The following is a 14,637-nucleotide window of genomic DNA, read 5'->3' on the forward strand; positions in this document are numbered from 1 at the left end:
TTCTATCAGGGTAAGTAGTCCTTATTGTGTTGCTGTAAGTATTGTACTTAGCCGCTAAGACACCGATAGATCCCACCTACAACGTTCTTCTTTGCAGCCTCCATTGTTCATTAAACAAATTGCAAAAGATTCACCAACACAGATGTCCAGAATACTGTGGAATTTTGTCGAAGAAAACAGAGCTTTGTGTATTGTGTCCAATAGGGCCCAAACACTTCCGTGCATTTTATGACGTCACGCGCATAAATCATATCCAAAGGAGATTTTCAACCGGAAGTGTGGCGTTCCCAGGCCACCAGGGAGACATAGTCTTCCCAACGTGTCCTGGGTCTTCCCCGTGGCCTCCTACCGGTCGGACGTGCCCTAAACACCTCCCTAGGGAGGCGTTCGGGTGGCATCCTGACCAGATGCCCGAACCACCTCATCTGGCTCCTCTCGATGTGGAGGAGCAGCGGCTTTACTTTGAGCTCCTCCCGGATGGCAGAGCTTCTCACCCTATCTGTAAGAGAGAGCCCCGCCACCCGGCGGAGGAAACTCATTTCGGCCGCTTGTACCCGTGATCTTGTCCTTTCGGTCATAACCCAAAGCTCATGACCATAGGTGAGAATGGGAACGTAGATCGACCGGTAAATTGAGAGCTTTGCCTTCCGGCTCAGCTCCTTCTTCACCACAACGGATCGATACAGCGTCCGATCCGCCTGTCGATCTCACGATCCACTCTTCCCTCACTCGTGAACAAGACTCCGAGGTACTTGAACTCCTCCACTTGGGGCAGGGTCTCCTCCGCAACCCGGAGATGGCACTCCACCCTTTTCCGGGCGAGAACCATGGACTCGGACTTGGAGGTGCTGATTTTCATCCCAGTCGCTTCACACTCAGCTGCGAACCGATCCAGTGAGAGCTGAAGATCCTGGCCAGATGAAGCCATCAGGACCACATCATCTGCAAAAAGCAGAGACCTAATCCTGCAGCCACCAAACCAGATCCACTCAACGCCTTGACTGCGCCTAGAAATTCTGTCCATAAAAGTTATGAACAGAATCGGTGACAAAGGGCAGCCTTGGCGGAGTCCAACCCTCACTGGAAACGTGTCCGACTTACTGCCGGCAATGCGGACCAAACTCTGGCACTGATCATACAAAATCACACTGTATATGTGTTGTCTGTCTAATTATAAATAATGCAGACGAGGCGTGTTGGCTGAGTTCTTGACGTTTACTTTCACAGCGTGCTCATAACCTCATTCTTAGTTGCACAACACTTTTCGGGGCTACCGCGCATGCTCGTCACTCCCGTTGCGTGCTGGGTAGTGCAGTTGTTATTTTCCCTAGCTCATAACATCACATCTTTCCCCCTATAAAGAAATAATGTTAACTCAATAAAGTGTATTTCTTTTTTTAGCTTTAACTTTTCATTTTTTAGCATTGTAACCACATTTGCAAACAACTTTTCTCTTCATAGAATTTTCTTTCAATAAAGAAATAAAGTGCAAAAATATCAAAGCATCATAACAAACAGTTATGTCAAATAGCAGCAGAAGTGCACTTTTTGGAGAGCTGTATTATTTTCAGTTTTGTGCCCAAGGGACTGATTTTATTTAACACTATATTATTATTTATACACCGATAGTGATCACAGAGACAGGTTGTTTTTGTGTTACTGTATATATTTGTTTTTCTGAAAAATCCCACTTAATATAATTTGGGTAACAACAGTCAATATTTATTTTTTTAATTTTATTTTTTTAGGGGGGTAACAGTCAATATTTATTTATTTATTAGATTTTATTTTTTTCTTATATAATAAAAGTGAGCTTTTGTTAAACCAAATATTGTGTTTTTTTTTCCATATACAACAACCTATCTGGACTCGATAAGAGAATCGATAAGGAATCGGTTCGATAAGAGGATTGGATAATAGGCTCGAATTCGATAATTTCTTATCAAACATCATCCCTAACAAATACACGTACCGTTACACCCCTAATTTCTCATAATTCTTCTTCTTTGTACGTTGTTAGCACTATTAATTTGAACAACCTCTTAAACTGGATCATATCAGTACATTGTTTCACTTCTTTACTTAATCCGTTCCATAGTTTAATTCCACATACTGATATGCTAAAGCAGTGGTCCCCAACCACACATCCGCGGACCGATTGGTACCGGGCCGCACAAGAAATTAAAAAAAATAATAATGTTTTTTTTTTTTTTAATGAAATCAACATAAAAAACACAATATATACATTATATATCAATATAGATCAATACAGTCTGCAGGGATACAGTCCGTAAGCACACATGATTGTATTTAATTATGTAAAAAAAAAAATAAAAAAAAAATTTAATACACCCCCCCCCCCCCACCCCACCCCACCGGTCCGTGGGACACATTTTCAAGCGTTGACCGGTCCGCAGCTACAAAAAGGTTGGGGACCACTGTGCTAAAGGTTTTTAGTGTTGTGCGAGCATACAAATGTTTTAAATAGGTTTTTCCTGCAAGGTTATATTTCTCCTCTTTAGTCGAGAAGAATTATTATACATTCTTGGGTTGGGTTGTACAGTATACCGGTATTAGTATAGTACCGCGATACTAATGATTCATATTCGCTACAATACCGCCTCTAAAAAGTACCGGTCTCAAACTTGCAATAAGAAATGTATGATTAATGTACCGTAAGATTTGTTGTTATAATAAAGCCAATAATGCAATTTTTTGTAGCTTTTTTTTGTTTAGAAAGTTATCGAAATAAAATATTGGTATCGGGACAAGACTAGTTGCGTCTCTACCGTTTACTACTGCAGTATCCAGTAATAGACATTACTGCCGGGTTTGTTTTAGGTAATATATGCTAACAGCTGACAGCTGTCATTTTGTTCATATTTATGATTGTGATTACTAGAAGTGCAATGGTAAAGGTAACACACGCTATTGGGCTTACCTTGGTTTTAGGGCCATGGTTTTGCTTCTTTTTCGGTACATTTTGTGGGGGTAAGGGATCAACTCTCAAAGTTCTTGTGTTATTTTGCTTGTCATCACAAACTTCATTCTGCAATAAACACATGGTGTACTGAATACAATAAAAACTTTTTTTTTTTCCCAAGTTGACATTTACCAAACAACATTGTACGTTTGTAAAATATTATTTGTATTCTTTGGTTACTTACATCAGTGCATTTTACCAGTGCTTTGGGGTAACCCATATTGTTTATTTTTTTCAACTCAAATACTATAGCTTATATTTAATGAAAATGTATTAAAGTGCAATTTGAATTTGAGGTACTGTAATCATGTGTACCAACACATAAAACATGCTTAGTGATTATTTCAGGGACAAAATGTTTTAATCCACAAGCACAACAAGGATTTGAACAAAAAGTGTATGCAGAGGTTTTTTTTAGTACTTGTTATATCTGAGGAGTTGAATCAGAACAAACACATTTACACTAGTTCGGTTTCAAAGATATTCTTTGAGTCCCTGTTAGTCCAAATTGAAGGCAGGATTACTGGTGAAATGAAGCAATCAGTGGGATTAAAGTCTGTCACTGATCTTACTGCTGCTTCTAAATGTTGTTTTAACTTTTTTTAAAAGTATTAGACACATTTTTTTATTTTATTCTTCTGCTTTGCACTTCCAGCTGTGTAAAGTGGAAGAAGCACAACGCTGATTGGACATTAATTATGTTGTGATGAGCCTGACTTTGGCGACGGTAGACAGTGACAGCCGTGCACACATGAACACACATAAACACCTTCACAGACACATGAACACACATAAACACCTTCACAGACACATGAACACACATAAACACCTTCACAGACACACAAATGACCATGGTGAATAAAGGCGAATTGTTCCGTGCAGAATTATACCGAGCATTCTACCTTCCCTACTGTTTACAACTGCAGTACCTTGTAACAGACATTTCCGCCATGTTTGATCAAGGTAATATATGCTAACAGTTGATCACTGTGATTGGACTAAAATTAATTACGATCATATAATCGCCCAGCCCTAGATTCTATAGAAAACATAACTTTTGTCAGCAGTATGTCAGAATGTCAAATTAATTTAAGTTGGAAATACAAAGGAATAAAAAACAATTTTCGGAATGGACTATTATCGTTAAAACTGTCTTGAACAGGCCGCCGGGTGTTTCTTGTTTCGAACTAAGGTTGCATATTTCAGTGATACAATTTCGATAATTTCCTACATGGTTGTAACAATTCTATGTATACCCCCCCCCCCCCCCCCCACACACACACACACATGAATTCCCAGGTATTATTATTATTATTATTACTATTATTATTATGTTGGGGGAAAGCCTGCGCGTGGTTAGTAAATATAAACACAAAGATAAGCAATGTGGGTCACTTGAAAATACAAAATAAGCAGAAGTTCTACAAATTCAAAGTGTACTACGTTGAGAACTTTTTATTTTTTCAAACACAGATATAGACTGCACTCTCCCTTCTGTAGGATCCATATTTCTGATTATCCCTCACTCCAAAACATGGGGGGGTGACTGGAACTGTCAAAAAGAGTCTTGCTCTATTTTCTCCCCTTCCCTCCCGGAGACGGCCTAACAACAAAACCCCTGTTAGCACCTTTCATTCAGGTTTAGGGGCTACAGAACAGATTGAGTATCGACATCGCCGTGGCTGTTGAGGCTTATGACTCACAGGCAACAATGGGGGGAAATTCTCAGGGGGTGGGAGATTCAATCGAAGGGACCAAAAATAATTCAACAAAGACTCACTCGAGGAACAATCCAGTTTGTCATGTGGAATCATAGATTGTCTGGAATGCCTCTCTGGAGACTTGTCCAGACGTGAATAGCCAAGACTTAGTGGCCTACTCTTTGCCCTCCTTTTTTTTGTTTTATCGCCCGCAAATTTAGTGACTGTTAATCCGTTTCTACACCGATGCTGCTCCACAAGATAAACTACAGTGGGCTATAAACAAGAAATTATGAGTGGTGTCTCGGCATGGTTTTGGCCACTGACCCTCCCTGCGGTAGAACAGTCCATTCATGGGAGCAGTAACTGTCTCAGGGAGTTTAGATGTTTCCACTGTCATGGCGAGGAAATGGTTGATTTATATTATGGACGAAAGCAGCACATCCCACCCACCAGCTCCCCACGTGTGAAATAGGATTACTCGCAAAAGACAAAATAATAGTCCATCTATTAATTTCCAGGGTGACGGTAGGGTACTGACTACTTCCTGGACCAGGGATGGCCATTTGACAAAAAGTCCTTGATATAGGTTTCATACATTATAGGATAAGGGAGTTTCTGTCGGAATGTTCTGAACTTCTTTCAAAAGAGTGCCCTTTGTGTATGTCGCTTAAGGTACCAGTAGAGTGGAAAAACGAGTTGACTTCAAATGCTTATTTGTGTTTCATTGAATCCACTAAACCAGGGGTGTCAAACCAAGTGTTATCCGGCCCGCGTGATGAGTTTGCCAAGTGTTTAAAATGAGCTGCTTTTTTTTTTAACGAAAGAAACTGCTGTTCTAAATGTGTCCATTGGATGTCACAATAGCAATTCTCTTAGGCAAGCAAACTGTTTATACCGGGGCCAAGCAAGAGGTACTGTCACGACGCGGAGTACTCGCGTTTCCTCGGCAACTGGAGCTGCCGGCGCCTACGCTGACAGCGCGCTCGGACACGCCCCTGATCGTGCTGAGCGCAGCACGCCCACGCAGCAACAAGCCTGCAGACATTCAATAATCAACACACCTGGACTTGATGAAGGGGAGCGGCATAAAGACCAGCGGACCCGAGGAACCTTTGCCAGAACGTCACTAACCTTCCAGTAAGCATCACGTCTGGCATTCCCGTCCCCCGTGATTTCCTCGCCTTTGCTTTGCTCTATCTCTCCGTGTTTCCCTGGTTCATGTCCTTTTGTGTTTTCACAGTGACTCCCCTGTCCTCCGTGATCCTGCCATGTTACTCGACACCCATCCGGATTCCTGACTGCCCTCCTCGATCCATGACCTTCCTGCTCGGACCCAGACCACGCTGCCTTGCTCCTGCCGACGACCTCTTGCCTGTCCACAAACTGCCTCTTCGCCTTGCCCCCTTGGAATTCGACGAAAGATAAAACCAACATTCACACACAACAACCCTTGGTAACATTTACATTATTAATTTTACACATAGTCAACACTCACTCACTTTGAGTAGCATACACACGCCACGTATTTATCAAAGGTTTAGAATAAACCGCAGTTCTGCCCTGGTTGTCGCCTCCTTCCCTTCTCTGAACATAACAGGTACACAGTAAAGGGTGACTGTGGCTCTTCCTCCTTGACGCACATGAAACTTAAAACCTGCCATTTTATGTGTTCAGCTTCGAATACATCGTCATTTGGCACCCTCATTGCCCCAAAATGTCTCTGTCAAACACGAGAAAAGTGAAATTAACCCTTTTGAATAGTTTTTACCTCTGTTTCTTACGGTTGGTTGAGTTAGCTCTGGATTGATACGTGGACATGACAAAGGAGTTATTTGATACCTAGAAGACTTTACATGTTCAATCCCACAAAGACTGTGACTTAAAATTTAATCCTGGCTTTGTAGATACACTGAGACGAAGCCTATGCTCATTGTGTTTTTGAAGCTGCACCAATTTCCTCAGAATTTTTAACAAACTTGAAGTGTTTTGTCCAGAGGATTATTTGTGATTTGTACGTTTTCATAATGTGCTGGTTTTATTTTTGGCCAAAGTAAAAAAAAAAAGAAAACAACCTGGAGTTGTCTTTATTTTTAAGTTATCATGCAATGATTTTGCCATTCCGGCCCACTTGGTAAAATATTTTTCTCCATGCGGCCCTTGAGCTAAAATGAGTTTGACACCCCTGCACTAAACCATATCCATTTGTATTTACAATCCGCAAAGTATGTGAAAACACTGTTTAAACATCATAAGATGTCAGTCAGCCATTTTGAATATTGCGCTCTGAATACCTTTTGCTATTTTCGGAGATTGACATCTCTGTAGTAACGTCTCTACACTCTGACAATGTTATCAGATCAGTCCTACCTGAAATATGCATACATTGGAAAGAGATGTGGTGTTTATCATTTACTATCCTTATGTAAGTCAAGAACACACATGCTTGGATTTTTTTTAATGCATTCAAAATCGTAAATGAATGTCAACAATTGATTCAACAGATCGAGGGTCTTCTGTTGCGCTCATTGTCCTCTCTTTAAAAACATCCAGAAACTGCCAACAATACTCAATTTACATGTCGTGACCTGAAAATTAACCAAATATGAGTGATGTTATTATAAGTGCCAATGCAAACTATTTTAGTGGCAAATTGATAGCAGAGAGCTAATGCTAGCTTACGCTGCTATTGTTGACACACTGAGCCGACGGCTGCTTCTGCTTTTTCTCAAACTTGCTAAAAGTAAATTCTGGATTATGATTCGTGCAGCTCTCACCTGGTAGTAGACAAATGTGGCCATGGTCTATTTTTTCCAAAAGTAATAATTGTAGACTCTCAGAAAGTCTGCTTGATTAGCATTGTTGTTGATAGAGAAGGGCTCCGTGGTTCCTAGCGTGTCGTCACGCTATCACATGACTGGCTTCCTCATTAATTCTCAAAATGGCTCGGGAATCCCCTTGAGATTGATACTATAGATCATATCGATGTATTTGCATACTTTGGAAGTATTTTAGTGTCATAAATCAGACATATAATAGCTTCACTATAGAGGCAACTTGTTTTTCCACTCTACTGGTACTTTAACTTCTCAGAACTGAGGTCATGATTGTTGAGAATAAATAAGTGCTTTTGCTGGTTAGAGCATCATACTGCACTTGGTTTTGTAAATGGCGGGGATGGGTACCGAATGTGGTACTTTTGTATGTCCCAACAGAAGTTTGTCCGAATTACTGGGTATCAATTCATTGAAATTGAAACTTAGTCACAACACTTCCAGTTACATACTCAAGCACTTGGGCGGTCTGTCTGTAGGTAATTTTCCATGTACAGTAATGCTTCACTTTTCAAAATGCGCTAGCCCAATGCTATTTTACATTGGTTTTACCATAGACATGCTACCAATAAAGCTTTATCAATTTTACATGGCAATTTAAACAACACCATAGTTGGTAATCAAAACCACAACTAAGACGCACATTACAGTCAAAAATCTGGTGTGTATTAAACACAGCACTTTCCGTTTAAACTCTTATCTACTGCCTAAGGCAACACTCCTTAGTCTGAACACTACTGCCATTTAACATCTTGTAATTGTAACTGAATGCACAGTTTACTACAGTACAGTACAGTACTTTTAAATGAGACGAAGAAGTGTAAGAAAACTGGGCAGTTTACATTTCTCAACACATTTCAGCACACACTAAAGTACCAAACATTAGTACCGTTGCGTACCAGTATCGATTCCCCAGGTACCAGGAATTGGTATTGCACCCATTCAAATGTGAAAGGTATCTAACCCTAATTGTCAATTACACAGATCTTTCTTAAACATTTGGGAGATTCTTATTACCTGTGAGTCGGATGGACGATTATGGCAAGAATAAAAATCACAATTATTTGAATGATATTGTAATCATGATAGACTACACAATTATTTAATAATTTGAAAACATGAGTATTTATTGTACCACCAAAACTCAACTTAAATATAGTTTAAAAAAAACCTGGATATAAATTGGTAACAAATAAACCACAAAAGACAAAAACATCAGTCCATCCATTTTCCGCTTAGGTTGGGTCACGGGGGTAGCAGCCTAAGCAGAAAAGCCCAGACTTTCCCTTCTTCAGCCACTTTGTCCAGCTCCTCCCGGGGGATCCCGATGCGGTTCCAGGCCAGCTGGGAAACGTAGTCCCCCCAACGTGTCCTGGGTCTTCCTCGTGGCTTCATACCGGTCGAACGTGCCCTAAACACCTCCTCAGGGAGGTGTTCGGTGGACATCCTAACCAGATGCCTAAACCACCTCCTCTGACTCTTCTCAATGTGGAGTAGCAGCAGCTTTACTCTGAGATCCTTTCGATTCACAGAGCTTCTCACCCTATCTCTAAGGGAGAGACCCGCCACCCGCCAGAGGAAACAAATGTCAACCCTTGTACCCGTCATCTTGTCCTTTCGGTGACGATAGGGACGTAGATCTACGGGTAAATTGAGATCTTTGCCTTCTGGCTCAGCTCCTTCTTCACCACGACAGATCGATAAAGGGTCCGCATCACTGCAGATGCCGCACCAAGCCGCCTGTCGATCTCACAATCTACTCTTCACTCAATGGAGAACAAGACTCTGAGGTACTTGAACTCCTTTACTTGGGGCAAGATCTCCTCCCCAACACAGAGATGGCACGCCCCCCTTTTCCAGGCGAAAATCATGGACTCGGACTTGAAAGTGCGGATTCTCATCCCAGTCGCTTCACACTTTGCTGTGAACCGATCTAGCGAGAGCCAAAGATCCTGGTCAGATAAAACCAACAGGACCACATCATCAAGATGGAGGTAACTATTTTAATGACATTCAGACTTTACTCAAATCAACAACGGAGCAGCATCTCCTCATCCGTGGCTTACTAGTGCAACAACAACAACAAAAAAACGTCAGACTAAGGTTCTGTGGGTAAAATTATGTAAACCCACTACACCGGTAGTTTTTAGCGCTTTCATAGCGAGTCTACTGACAGATATAAGTTAGAACTTTACACTACTTTATATTAGAAATGTCAACAGAGAAGGGTGAATGCCCAACGACAAGAACATAGAGAAAAAGAAGAAACTTATTGACAGTGACGGCACGGACTACGATGGCGGACGAGCCCACATTTTCAGGACTTATGCAGATCCCAAATACACATCAGCAGGTACCAGAAGGTAAGAAAAGTTGGTTTTGCATAATATTGCATAACAAAACACCAGATATGTATGCTAATAGGTGCCATTTTGCAGGCCTTGTACACACACCATGATAATACTTGTATGTCTGACTACGGTAGCCGTAATGCGCCAGCTCCGTCGATCGGTGCGGCTTCATAGTTTACCAAAGTCGTACTAAAAAATGTTGACAGATATTTGAGCGCCGTGTGTAATGTTCTATATTCTCAATGGAACCTTTATAGTTTTGGTGTTGTTTACTGCTGTAATATTGCAGTGCACACATATCTCTTATGTGTGACTACCATCTACTGGTCCTACTTATCATTACACCATGTACCAAATAAAATTGCTTCGAGGTTGGTAATCACAAACATCATTAGTCCATACATTAGGCGCACCGGGTTATAAGGCGCACTTAAAACACGCATTTTTGAGAACATGAAAGGATATTATGTGCGCCTTATGGTCTGAAAAATATGGTACTGAATCCACTTTGCTCTGATGTCATCTGTCTTGGAGTTCATGTAATGGTGCGTGACAAGCTGCGCATCCAACATGATCATGGTGCTACGTACAGTGGTTGACACCTGTTCACCCAGAGAGCGTCAAAGTCAGTAATCGTGAACCAAGTATTCTCTAAATTAGCGAAATCGTAAAGTCTACAGACTTAAAGTTTGAACGTCTTGTTGAAAGACATATAAAGATATTTTCTTACATATAGCCAACTCACAAAAAAGGACTTTGGTTGTTTAATTTCACACCTAATGGTTTATTGCAGAGACCCGAATATGTGAATACAAGCAATTAAAAAATCGCTTTTCCATATGACGTCTTTTTTTAAAGGTGAAACTTAATGAGAGACGGGGAGGCCAATTAAAGGACACCATACAAAGGTCTTCAATGCGACCTTTGCTCTCCTTTGTCACGCAATCTACATAAATAAAATACAGCGTGAATAATCAATCCACCCCCAGCTTATGTAGGGCGCGGACTAGCGCGCAACACGTTTCACCTGATTTTTCTGGTTCTACTGTAACGCTTCAATACCATCCGAAGATCCATTTCCTTTTTAATCCGTTTATTCCGCTCTCCTTCCAATCACTCTTCTATTTAGAATGCATTATTCAACCCCACTTTTTTTCCTCAACGATTTTCTACTATACATCTCATCTGATTTAGTATTTGCCGACGCTCAGTGTTGTTACTTAATACACTGATGTGTCCAACATGCACGTCGAGCAGCTTGTGGCGGCCAAACGCATTCATGTAAAGCAGGGGTCGGCAACCCGCGGCTCCGGAGCCGCAGGCGGCTCCTTGACCACTCTGATGCGGCTCAGCTACATACATGCCGACCCCCCCGATTTTCCCAGGAGACTTATGGATCTCAGTGTCTCTCATAGATTACTCCCAGGGAAAAATTAATCCTATTTGCACTATAATTACTAAATAAAGGGCATGCCCTAATTGCACTGCAGTAATTGTCCTCTATAGCATTTACATACAGCGTGCCAGTCCAGCCACATGTTGCATGTTGTTATTACTTGCTCACACAGGAGACAGCAAAGCATACTTACTCATCAGCCACACAGCTTACACTGACGGTAGCCGTATCAAACAACTTTAACATTGTTACGTTACAAATATGCGCCACACTGTGAACCCACACCAAAAAAGAATGAAAAACACATTTCTGGAGAACATCCCACCGTAACACAACATAAACACAACACAACCATTACCCAGAATCCCATGCAGCCCTAACTCTTCCGGTCTACATTATACACCCCCGCTACCACCAAATCCCCCCACACATCAACCCCCCCCCCACCCCCCACCCCTCTCCGTGCGTTGGTTGAGCGGAAGAGTTAGGGCTGCATGGGATTCTGGGTATTGGCACCGTCAGTGTAAGATGTGTGGCTGCTGAGTTAGTACGCCTTGCTGTCACTTACGTGAGCAAGCTGAAATTGCATTCTACGTGTGGTCGAGCAGGTACACCGTTAGGGCGGACTGTAGAGGGCGCCAAATGCAGTGTCATCACGCTCTGATATTCGGGAGTCTCCCGGGAAAAATGAGAGGGTTGGCAAGTATGACGCTATCAAGCGCCATTCAGTCAAAACTCGCGGGCTGCACTAACATCAAATTTCCACATTAAAGTGCGTGCCGGTGCGTGTGTCGGAGACCCCTGGTTAACATAGCACAAAGCATTTAAGCTTTATATGCGGTGTTTTTCATTTTAAATTTAAATTTTTTTTTTGTGGCTCCCATTACTTTCTTTAATTTGTGAAACTTGCCAAAATGGCTCTTTGAGTGGTAAAGGTTGCCGACCCCTGATGTAAAGGATCCTATATAATGCATAATTTACATTTTAATGATTATGTAGCAATAAAAAGTGTCCAAGTTTATAAACACAAAAACTAAAATGAGAAATGTGTCATTTGCAAAATTCTAAACTTATTAACTAATACTATTTCATGGACATGATGCATGGGGATGATGCAGACTTCAGATCACTAACTAGATGAGCATGCCCCGTGTTTACTCTTACCAAATCACATCCTTGTTGATAAAAAAAAAAAGAGGCTTCGCTACACAACTTGAAATTAACCCTGAGGTTTTGCAAACTGTCAATCGGCTACAGACAGGAAAGCTGTAAATTTGGAAATGTTATTTTTCTTCAACAACAAGACTAACCCAGCATTACATTGTTTCCCACCGGACAGCAATTATTTATTGTGATAGGTTGCCATGGGGTGTGTGTCTAGATCAGGGTTCGGCAACACATGGCTCTCGAGCTGCCCAAGTGGTTCCCTGGAGCTTTTTAAAAAATGTATGAAAATTGAAAAAAGATGGGGGGAACATTTTTTTGTTTGTTTTAATGTTTTCTGTAGGACAAACATGACCCCCCAAAAAGCCCACTGTTTAATATGTTTGTGTTCATGCTTCACTAATGAGAGTACTTGGCGAGCGCCGTTTTGTCTTAATTTCAGCGGTTCCTGAACGCACCGTAGTTGTGTGGCTTATGATGCAGCAGTTTGTTTACATCAAGAGTGCCCATTATACTGTACATATACAAGTACATATGCACACATACACTCATGCACATAATCACGTTTCATCAAACATATATTAACGTTGTTACCCTAGGGTAAACTGGGTATAACACATGGCACACTGACAAAGCTTAACCTATTGTTACTATAACAATCTACAAGGTCAATGTAGGTTGCTTTTCTTTCTTCCCCTCCATTTTTCTGCATTCTTTCGTATCTCAAGTTATCATTACGTATATGTATTGTTGCATTTGAACAATTGTATTGTTGATAATAAAGGTAAAGTATTGGTATTGTTTATTATCAATAGCGCTATTTCTATTGGTATTCATATTGCTCCATTTTTAGTGTAATAATGCTCATTGTCATTTCTGTATTATTTTTGATTTTCGCTAACTGCTTATTTGCTATTACTTTTACCATCATATTTGTACATGTCGTATTTGCTGATGTTGCTCTATTGTTGTTGTTGTTGTTGTGTTTGCTGTTGTTGTTTTTGTCTCTCTGTCTAATCCCCCTCTTGTCCCCACAATTCCCCCCTCTGTCTTCCTTTTTTTCTCTTTCTATCCCCTCCTGCTCCGGCCCGGCTGCACCAAATGATAATATAAATACATTAAATAAAGTCAAATACAAATAAGGCAACAAGAGAAGTATCCTACACTTCTCTTTTGTAAAGTAAATCTGAACAGCCGATATGGGCATCTACATCTACTATATGATTTGCCTGAGAAGCTGGGCAGGACATTATAAAAAAAGAATAAAAAAAAGAGTGCCCATTAAATAAAAAGCTAAAAACAACCACTTTCATGTGGTGTTGGAAAGAGAGGACTTTTTTCCCCTCCACAATATACATTCAAAGTTGTGGAGCTTATCAGCAACTACTGTGAATTGATTACAAGCAATGCAAGTCATCAGAATAAGGTAATACACCTGTGTGTGTGTGTGTGCGTGTGCGTGTGCGGTAGCTCACATCAACTTGGTCATTTGATAAGTAGCACGCCTGCTGAAAAAGTGTGGGCACCCCTGGTTTACATGTGTAACTTTCTGCGATGCTGCCACAGAAAGTCTGTTTTCCAATGTTGTTAAAATGTGTAGAATAAATATTAAATTTCAACATTTCTGTCAACAAAGATTTGCGTCAGCCTGCGACACGTTTCTTTCAGCACGCCGTGGTCTCAGGCAGGTGGCTGTTGCAAACAAAACAAATACCTGTGCAAGCAGAAACATCAAACATCAACAACAGCAAATCCAAATAGAGCACACGCCTCACATATAAGAGCTTGCAGTGTAATATAGCTAATATAGACACTTACATCATGTGTAGCTTTCATTATAAGAGTTATATAAGGCTTTTAATGTTCTGCAGCTCCTGACAGATTTGTTTTTTTCTTTTGTATGTTTGGTCCAATGTGGCTCTTTGAACATTTTGGGTTGCCGACTCCTGGTCTAGATGATGCCATTGTCTAATTCACGTATTTGGCATGTGCATGTCATTTTTTGCAAAGGCTAAAAAAAGGATATATTGTATATTTTCAAAGACAAATTGTGGCCGAAAGGCCTTATTTTAACAACGGTCTTAAAACTGTAGAACAAATATCACCTGTTGAAGGGATACAAATAATAAGGCGAGATCCTTTTTCTACAGGACTGTGCTTTATTTTCGTCTAAGCAGAATATAATGAACTAGAGAACTACAGAGTTCAG

This window comes from Entelurus aequoreus, linkage group LG02 (assembly GCF_033978785.1).
Source record: "Entelurus aequoreus isolate RoL-2023_Sb linkage group LG02, RoL_Eaeq_v1.1, whole genome shotgun sequence".
Lineage (NCBI taxonomy): Eukaryota > Metazoa > Chordata > Actinopteri > Syngnathiformes > Syngnathidae > Entelurus > Entelurus aequoreus.